Source organism: Rattus norvegicus, chromosome 3 (genome assembly GCF_021556685.1).
Source record: "Rattus norvegicus strain SHRSP/BbbUtx chromosome 3, alternate assembly SHRSP_T2T, whole genome shotgun sequence".
Lineage (NCBI taxonomy): Eukaryota > Metazoa > Chordata > Mammalia > Rodentia > Muridae > Rattus > Rattus norvegicus.
The window spans coordinates 122,594,315-122,603,678 of NC_141536.1; the positions used below are offsets into that span (position 1 = coordinate 122,594,315).

Sequence of the window (9,364 nt, forward strand, 5' to 3'; positions counted from 1 at the left end):
TTTGGAGTTAATTTTTTTTGCAGGGTAAGAGATAAGAAATAATAATTTGCTCATCTACATATAGATGTCTGGTTTTCCTAGCATCGTTTGTTAAAGAGCCTAGCTTTTGTCCAAAGAGTATGTATCTACGACATCCCTGTCAAATGTGAGGTAGCTCTAGCTGCTGCTGCAGGAAGCCGTGGGGCCTTGACTCCTGGTAGTTGTAGGCTAGCCTGGTGCAAAAGACCAATAGTTGGTTCCTGGAGTGATGTTCCAAGAAGCAGAGGTAGTGAATGCAAGGGGAAGGGTTTAGGAGCCTGGGTGGGCTGGGTTCCTGGTGCAGAGGTGTTTCGAGTTTATGCAAGAGAGACAGGTTCATTAATTTCTGGGAAGTCAGGTAGGTTGTGTGTGTGTGTGTGTGTGTGTGTGTTAAGCTGACATAATCTATCCTCTCCTTGATTAAATCTATGGTGAGGATTTCCACAATGCTTTATCTGGCTTGTTGTGGAAATCATTTCCAGTATTTCATTTTGGTTTTTCTTTAGTATGCCTATGTCTATTCAGAGGACCTCAGTAGTTATTTCTACATTTCATTCAGGTATTTGTATTCTCTTAATATTAATTTGGGAGACCACTTTATCCTTTGAATTCTTTGAACAAACTTAGAATCTTTTTTTTGTTTTTTTGTTTTTTGGGTTTTGTTGTTGTTGTTGTTGTTTGTTTGTTTGTTTTTTCTGGTTGTCCACCATGACTCTTTTTTTGCCAGTAGATATTAACAGCTATGCCATGACAAAGTCTTGCAAATTACTTGTTCTCTGAGGCTTCTCAGTAGTACGTTCCTTCTAGAACCCTTACAGTAAACCAACTTGCCTGGTCATACCTGCAGATAGAACCCTGCTGGTGGGTGTGACCAAATACACTAGCTCGTTGAGCCTCAGAACTGTACCACCAGGCCGTCTAAGTTGCTGACATGAAAATGCATGATAAATAGGTGTCTGTCTGTGATACTGAGGTTGTTAGTTCATTACACAGTTTGATTGTGACAATAGATTACAAGTAAACATCGTGGGTGTGACCGACAGGCCCACATTCTACAGTGGGGGTAAGATAATAATAGATGAATGAATCAACAAAGAAATAAATGAACTAGACAAAATAGCTACTGCAAAACCATCTTCATCATGTGAAGGGGGAGTAGGTTTGGCCCTTTGTGAACAATGATGACTTTTCTATTCTGTAGGGGTGACATTTGGTTATGACCTGAATGAAAGTCAGCCACTTAAAGATAAGAATGACCCACACAAAAGAAGCTATGGAGAAGGCCCTAAAGAAGAGGTAGAACTTTTGGCTGTTCCAGAGACAGAGGGTAGCTATGCCAGCAGTAATGGACATATGCTAAAGTGTCAGCCATGCCCTTCCTCTTGGCTACCACACTCATAAACTAATGGTCTCCAAGAAATTGGTATTTCTTCCTAGATCTCATTGTGAGAGAAGGAAAAGGCTGAAGACGAGTGCCAGCCAGAGGGGTATCCTTTGAAGGATATTTTGAACAATTCTGAAGAAGCAGCAGAACACATTTTCTGGAGAAACTGGAGCTATGATTGTGGTGGGTAAATGATTGACAGGATAATGCCTTACTGCTTAGCTGTGCATAACTCTGTCCCTCACTCAAATTTTCTGTGGGAATGAGAGAGAGAGAGAGAGAGAGAGAGAGAGAGAGAGAGAGAGAGAGAGACACAGAGACAGAGACAGAGACAGAGAGACAGAGACAGAGAGAGAGAGAGAGACAGAGAGAGAGACAGAGAGACAGAGAGACAGAGAGACAGAGAGACAGAGAGAACACATGACTGCTTCTGGGTATAGAAGGAGCAATTTTATTGTATATATGAGAGACAACATAGTCAGAGGCATCTGGAAGGGTCTTGACTGAAATGGGCTGGAGGCAGGGGGACAAAAAGCAAGAGAGGAAAAGAAGACAGAGAGGAGAGGAGGCCTAAGAGAGGAGCCACAGATCAGGTGGCCCAGAGGCCAACATCAAAAAAAGTATCTTGTGTCCAAAATGGCTGAGATTATATAGAGAGCAGAGTAACTGTGGGAAGAACAACCCAGGCCCTGGAGAGAGTAGGGTAGGGGCTGGGTATGTCAGTCAGGATGACTCTAACAAGTACTGGGCTATGCTGAGAGAACCTTTCAGCAAGCTTCCACTTGGATATGTTAGACAAGTACCTCAGTGAGCCATTTTCCTGAGTCTGAAACCTCACAGGGACCTCAGAAGACAAACCTTCAGGAGTCATGTGATGGCTTTATCCTGCATCCCAGTGCGGCCACACTGGCTAAATTTCCTTTTTCTGAGTTTTTCACTATTATTGTTTGTTTAATTATCTTATTGGGGACAAATGGGCAAATCTGGCATATTAGGGCTATTGGGGTTCAGGCTCTGCCCCTAATAACTCTAGTAACAAGGCCGGTAGGCTTGGAGTACAGGGAATAAAATGAAGAATATCAGATAAAACTGAAGAGGTAAAAGGACCACATCTAAGCCACTCCAAGGCCGCAAGGACACTGGAGTGGCCGGCAGAGAAAGCCATTCATTGTGTTCTTTTGTCTCAGGTCCAGGTCAAGCAAGGCCAACGGGAAAGCTGCTGTAAGAAAACAGTTTAATCCTAAACATTTGATAAGGAAATGGGAGCAGGGAGCAGGGCAGAGAGGTTCCTGTGCTTGGGGGATGGGAAGGAGTGAAGTAGGAAGGAGATTCCCCAAGGCTGGGCATGAAATGGAAGCCTGTAGTCTCCCATGCTGAGAGCCAAGGCCAGCCTTTGTCTCCTGCAGGAGGGGCAGGACTTCCAGGAGACAGCTGCAAGAACCCCTGGGAGGCTCTCTCTAAACACTGTGGCCTTGGCCTTGGCAATGATCCCTTGTCAAGGAATTGTAGGGAACCCAGCAATCTCTGTTTCCAATCACTGTGCACACTCAGACAAAGTGTTGACCTTGGAAAGAACAAGGGGAGGACTCAAAAGATTCCCTTCCTTAGGTCTCCTCTGCTCTCCCCTGAGATCTTAGAAGATTCACAGCCATCAGAGAAATGTCCAGAAACTCAATGCTGCTCACACTCCAGTCATCTGAAGTATATCCGCCGAGTCTCAAAAATATTATAGCAAGTAAAAGAAACCAGACGCATCCATGAAGTTCACAGACAGGTAGAGCTAATCTCTGATACAAATCAGCACAGCGGGCTTCTCTGAGGGCTGGAGTGGACAGTTAAGTGGTTGCTAAGTGGGCACGGGAGCCTGACTGGAGGAAAGGAATGCTAAGACTCCAACACAGGCCAGCTGTCTGCTGAAGCTATTCACATGATGCCGCCATGGAACATCAATTCAGGTTCTTCTGGATCCCGTGGTTAAAAAGAGAATGGCTGTGATGAAGGAAATGGAGAAAGAAGAAATTAAAGGTCAGGTTAGCCCAGGCTAGACTGCCGAGTAACACCCATATCATGTTTCCTGTCTGAAACATGATCCATGAAAAGACGATCTAGATTGTGACAAGTCCAAGTGAAGCACAGAGTGTTCCAAGAGGCTGACAGTAAGCCAGGTGGCAACATGTCTGAAGGCTGAATTCTAATGCAGACAGGGTCAGCCTGCCTGAGCAAAAGGAGCTCTGAGTTGAGGAGAAGCCAAGGAGGCAGGTGGACTGGAAGAACGAACCCCTCTGACCCATCAGCCGCCTCAACTTAACTCTTCCTTTCACTTTAAAATTCACAATGAGCCACCAAATGCTGGCGCAACCTCTGTAGAAAGCACTTGTCATGGTGAAACCTGGGGACACTTACTAAGAAACATGGACTTTTCTTGGCCACACCAAGCCAACTGGTTAATTGGGTAGATTCCTGCTGACTGTGTGTGTAGGCTACTGAGGCTCCTCTCATCACTGTTCCAACCGAGGGAGCAGGAAACCCTTTCAGACACACTGTTCTCTTCAGGAAATAAGGGACAAAGGTGCTTCCCTGAGGACACTTGGAAAGTGATATTTCCTCATGCCAGAGGACATGGTGAGGTGATTTTTTTTTCCAAAACACTGAGTTAAAGTAATCTGGTGAACTCTTCATTCTTTTGTACCTCTCTGTCTCTATCTCTCTGTCTCTCTAACTCTCAGTCTCTGTCTCTATCTCTTTGCCTGTGTCCCCCCAACCCCACCCCATCCCCCAGCTCTGTTTCTCAGACAAGGTATCATGGATCCCAGACTGGAGTCAAATTCACTATGTAGCCAAGAATGTCCTTCAAACTTCATCCTGTCTCTACTTCTGGGCCTGTGTTTGCTATCCTGGTCAGTTCATATGGTACTGGGGTGGAACTAGAACTTTGTGCATGCTGGGCATCTTTATCTCTTGGCCAGTCTCTTAGCCTAGGCTGTCCCTCTTGGTCAGTGCCTCCTTTCTTGCTCCCCCTCTTTCCTCACATGGACCAGCTCAGTCAGGTCCTGGTCACTTTGGTCACTCCCAGATGCCTCTGACTATACTCTTCCTAGTATCTATATTAAACTTCCTCCACAATACATCCTTAGGGGTTGCCATGTCTTCCTTCTGACTTCTTTTCTTTCCTTCATTCAGGAACAACTTGACAGTTCAATCATACCAATAATTTGCTCTCAGAAAAAGAACTTTAGGACCTCTGAATGTCTTCACACAAATCAAAAACTTCCCAAGAATTTTGTCATCTCTTGTTAGTAGTCAGCACCGCAGAGGATGTGGAATGGACAGTACTGTTTTTAAGGCTGTCTCTCATACATGTTAGACATGGTGGTCAGACATACAACGAGTGCCTCTCTAGATGGTAAAATAAAATTGTTGCATGGAAAGTCGTGTACTGTGACTTCTTGGGATTCGTTTCAGAATCACAACAGCTGCTTAGAGGATTTTGTCTTCTACTTACACAGTGTGGAAAACCATTCTGCAACCCCAGCCTGGAGAGAGCAGAAAACAGATGAGAGGAAAGTTGGATAAAAAAGAAGGAAGGGTTTTTTCTTCTTCTTCTTTTTTTTTTAAAGCAACATGCTGCCTCCTGTTGATTCTGACTTAAGCATCCTGCTTAATTTGCACTGTGGTAAAAGCCATTTCCAGGTTTTGTGCAGCATGAAAGCAGGCCACCTTCCCAGCACCAGGTCACCTAAGGTGATTACAAAAGCATCATAATCTGCTCATCTGAAAGCCACTTGACACTTAAGGATGTTTCCCCGCCTGGTAATGGCTGTGGTTCACCGGGAGGGCTTGGTGTGCCCCCCTCCTCAGTGTGGATGCCTGCCAAGGCAGCTTCAGCGTCCAGCAGCTGTTTAAGTAATCAACTAATCAACCAGAGAGATAAGGCCTGCAACGTCATTATTTCCTTAGTACTTGGTGTTCAGGAAAAAGCAACCTTGCCTCATGGGTGTGACCAGAACAGGAGCATGATGGAAATCCAACATGGGAAAGAAGGGAACCACTTTAGGAATGTCACCTGAATGTCATGACAAGTTAGAGAGGCTTGGATGGGAATCCCAAAGCTTCTTTGAAACTTTTTTTTAAAGCCAAAACCAGGAGCTATCTGCCCAGTGGCAATTACCAACAGTGTTATGCAGACTATGATGTTATTATGTTACCATACAATGATGTCTCAATGATCAGCTGCTTGTGCTGCTGTAACCGGTGGGGTTACTGTGGCCAGTGTTGCTATAGTCATCTTAGTTTGTGTAAGTACACTCTATGATGCTGACACAATGACAAAATCAGCTAAGCACACATTTTGTTGAACACACCTCAATCACTCTACAATGAATGATGTGAATTGTATACAAAAAGGGTAACAGCAAAGAAGCCAGACCCTCTAGATCACAATGCCCCGGAACAGGAGGGTCAATGTTTCATACCATATGGAAGCTGGGGTGGACCCTGGTTTTAGCACTCCCTACCCCTAGCCCCACTTCTACAAGGTTTCCTTGCCAGCTTTCTGTGGGGATTTCTGACTGGACTGCTGCTCCCATCCTTGGGAATTGCCTTGCCTAGATTTACCCTCTCTTCTGCAAGCACTTCAGAGTCAATGACAGGCCTGTGTGAAGACACAGCCTTGGCTCACCCTCAAGTGATGCAACTCAGTGGGATGAGTCATGCTCCAGGGTGCTCAGTGATTCAAGCCTCTGCCAGACATTACCAAAGTCATATTCTTGCCCAGCTCATGGCCTCATGCTGCTTTCTCTAAAGACACACACACACACACACACACACACACACACATACACACACACACACTAAGACAAACATTCTCAAATGCTTGCCTCAGGGTTCCACCTGTAGGGAACCAAACATAAGGGTATTCCTGACTTCAGAAGAGAAAAAAAAATGGAACTAATCTAAATCCCTCCTGTTTTTGAAGAGTAGAGTATATAAAAGGTTTTTTCTATTCTGTAATCAATAGTTAGTATTAAAAATTCAAAGAAAGTTTTCCTATTCTAATCAAGTTTATGAATCCCTATCTTTTCGCTAATAATTGGAATCCGCAATTTCCAGTCATTTCCCTCTTAAATTATTAACTGATTGAATCACTTGCTACGGTGTGCGTGTAGAAAGCTAGAAGACAAGGACTTGTGAGAATCAGCATTCCTTTGCTATAACAAAATACCCAAGGCAATTAACTTTAAGAATGAAAAAGTTTATTTTAGCTGAGTGTTTTGGAGGTTTCAGCCCATGGTCAACTGGCCTTGCTGCCTTGAAAGTTTGACAAGATAAAACGGGGTGGTGGGGTGTGTTGGGAGATATTATGGCTGTTCCATTTATCATTGCCAGGGAAAAAAATGTTGGAGAAGATGGGGTCTCAATGTTTCCTTCGAAGGAACACCCCAGTAACCTACTAGGTCCAATCTCTTAAAGGTTCTACCACTTTCCAACAGCATGACAGATTGCTGAGCAAGCCTTTCAACACATGTGCCTTGGAAGACCCCTCTCCGGTCATAGGGGACATCATGGGCAGGAAGGAAACATATGCTGCATGTCCCTGAAGAATTGGTTTGTCTCAAAAATTTTAGAGGTCAAAGCAAATAGTCTTAGTTTAAGATAAATGTCGGTATGTTATGGAATTACATATAAATTTCATGAGTCTCTAAGATAAAACACGAGACTGAGGAAGTCATGGGCTTTGTCTGAACTGGTTTTGGTTCTTTGGAGAAAAGCCTTGGGCACACAGTCACACATCACCACCACCACCACCACCAACAACAACAACAACAAAAACAAGATGTGTTCTTTCTAAATCCTAATCCTGGCAGAAAAGATCTATAAGGGAGAGGAACACAAGCCCACATTGTAGTTAGAGGCCCTCAGGAGTTGCTTCCTACACAGAGCTTCTGAAAGGATGCATTGAAACCTCCCAGAGTTCCCAGGCTGCCTCAGCAGGGCTGGGGAAGGTTCAATTTCTTGCTTTTCTAACAAGCTTCTCTGGACGATCCCAGTTGCTATTCCCAGATCATTCTGTGAAGGGCAAAGCTGCAAAATTGGGCTCTCCACATGAGCTCCTATCAGACTCCAAAATACAGACTTTTCCTAGCCTCTGAGGTAGATCTGAGGAAGGCAGCTGTGCCTGGCATGGGATCCTTGGAGCTGCCAGATGAGTCAATGGCGGGGACATTGGTTTAGTCCTACCTCTCTCTAATCCTGGCCCTACCCTGTCTCTACCATCCCATCGGAGCCTGAAGGAGGAATGTTCAAGTTTCTTGTAAACAGAACTGATGGTCAGCCATTATATCCAGGAAGACTGTCTAGTTAAGACACTAATGTGACAAGGACTTAGAATCTACTTCTTGCTCTGCACTTGGGCCTCACGACACCCCTTGGTGTCTTATACATAAATATTTATTTATACATAGATAAATGCAGAGTAAAAGTTTGGCATCCCTTTTTGTTTGAAAACATTGAGGCTGGTTCCTGCTTAACTTTGCATCCAAGCAAGTTAACTACATAAAGAACTGACTAGCCTTAAGCTCGGCGAGCCTACCTCATCTCTCTAGGACAAAAGGCACCAGGATACGGGTAACTAGGGTCCGTTGCTTTATACCATCCTGTTTTCAATATACATAGCATGGCACCAGGAAGTCTCCAGTCATTGTCCTATACCCGTGGTCACCTTGTCTTTCAGGAGTGGTGCAGCCTGGTAACCAGGCTACCCCCATGATGAGATTAACTAAGCAGGAACAACTATTCTTTGAGAGGGAACTGAAGATATTTCCTCCCTTCACCCCAAATGTGAATGACATTTCAGCAAATGTGTGGTATTCTTATGGGCATGGCAATGTCAAGGCCTCCATTGTCTTTGTCCTTAGTAATGGCTATGCCTTCCTGAGGTAAGCTTCAGAGGGATTGCAAAGCCTTCTTCAGGGGCCTGAGTATAAATGTTAATTGTATTTGTAGAAATGTCCATTGTATCTTTTTTTCCTCCCTAAAGTTTATGGTCTAAAGACCCTTCTAGAGTCCACTCCTACTGAGTCTAGTTAAACCTGCCTCCATGATTTAATTGTATACTATAAACTCACCCCCATGGTCAACTCTAGATAACAAATACACTGAGTTTCTAGGGTTCTGTGTTTTTTCCATCAGAGAGCCCAGCCCACCCGATCCCAGCTCTTCTGTCTGTGTGTCCCAGTGTCCATGTAATTGCTTCATGCCCTCCTGCCCCTTTCAGATCTCTCCCTGAAGCCATTCTGGATGAGGCATCTAAGCAGGAGCAGTCGTCTTGTGGGTACTCAGTTGCCCTGGCCAGCATCCACAGTAAGGACGCCTTTAGAGGCACATTCCAGAACAAGGACTAGGACAATAACCCACCAGAGGATGATTTGACCAAGGTTGATTATTTATTCTCCCTTCAAGCCACTTTTAATTTGCAAGAGGAAAGAGTTCTTTCGCCTACCCATGATAATCCCTGTGCTAGATTGGCCTGAACTAACATTTGTGAATTTAAAACTGTATACTTTATGCTCACCAATTAAAAATGCGATATCACTGGAAATCTCACCATAACAATCATTAGTTAACAAACAGGTGTCCCCAAATGTTTGAACAGTGACAGAATTAGTGGACTACAGAGGCTGCATCCCAGTGGTGAAAGGGTCTTGCTGCTTGGTGGGTAGTCTGTTAATGCAACACACCGAAAGCTCTATTTTACTTGGGCCCAGCTACACATCTCATGCATATTTAATTAAATTGAGGTTTCTCTAGATCAAACCCATAAACGAGAACATATGTCTAAAGAAGTTTGTTTTGGAGATGATCTGAACAAGCTTAAGTGGTGTGTGTGTGTGTGTGTGTGTGTGTGTGTGTGTGTGTGTGTGTGTGTGTGTATGTGTGTGTGTGTGTGTGTGTGTGTGTGTGTGT

General features: G+C 44.3%; 1 long non-coding RNA gene across 1 annotated transcript; it reads left to right on the forward strand.

Moving 5' to 3' along the window:
• The first annotated feature begins 1,160 nt into the window (after positions 1-1,160).
• On the forward strand, positions 1,161-6,449 carry LOC120101678 (uncharacterized). The gene is made up of 3 exons (XR_015683816.1): positions 1,161-1,585; positions 3,011-4,024; positions 4,583-6,449. It is a non-coding gene; the product is annotated as an uncharacterized LOC120101678 (long non-coding RNA).
• Positions 6,450-9,364: the final 2,915 nt, after the last annotated feature.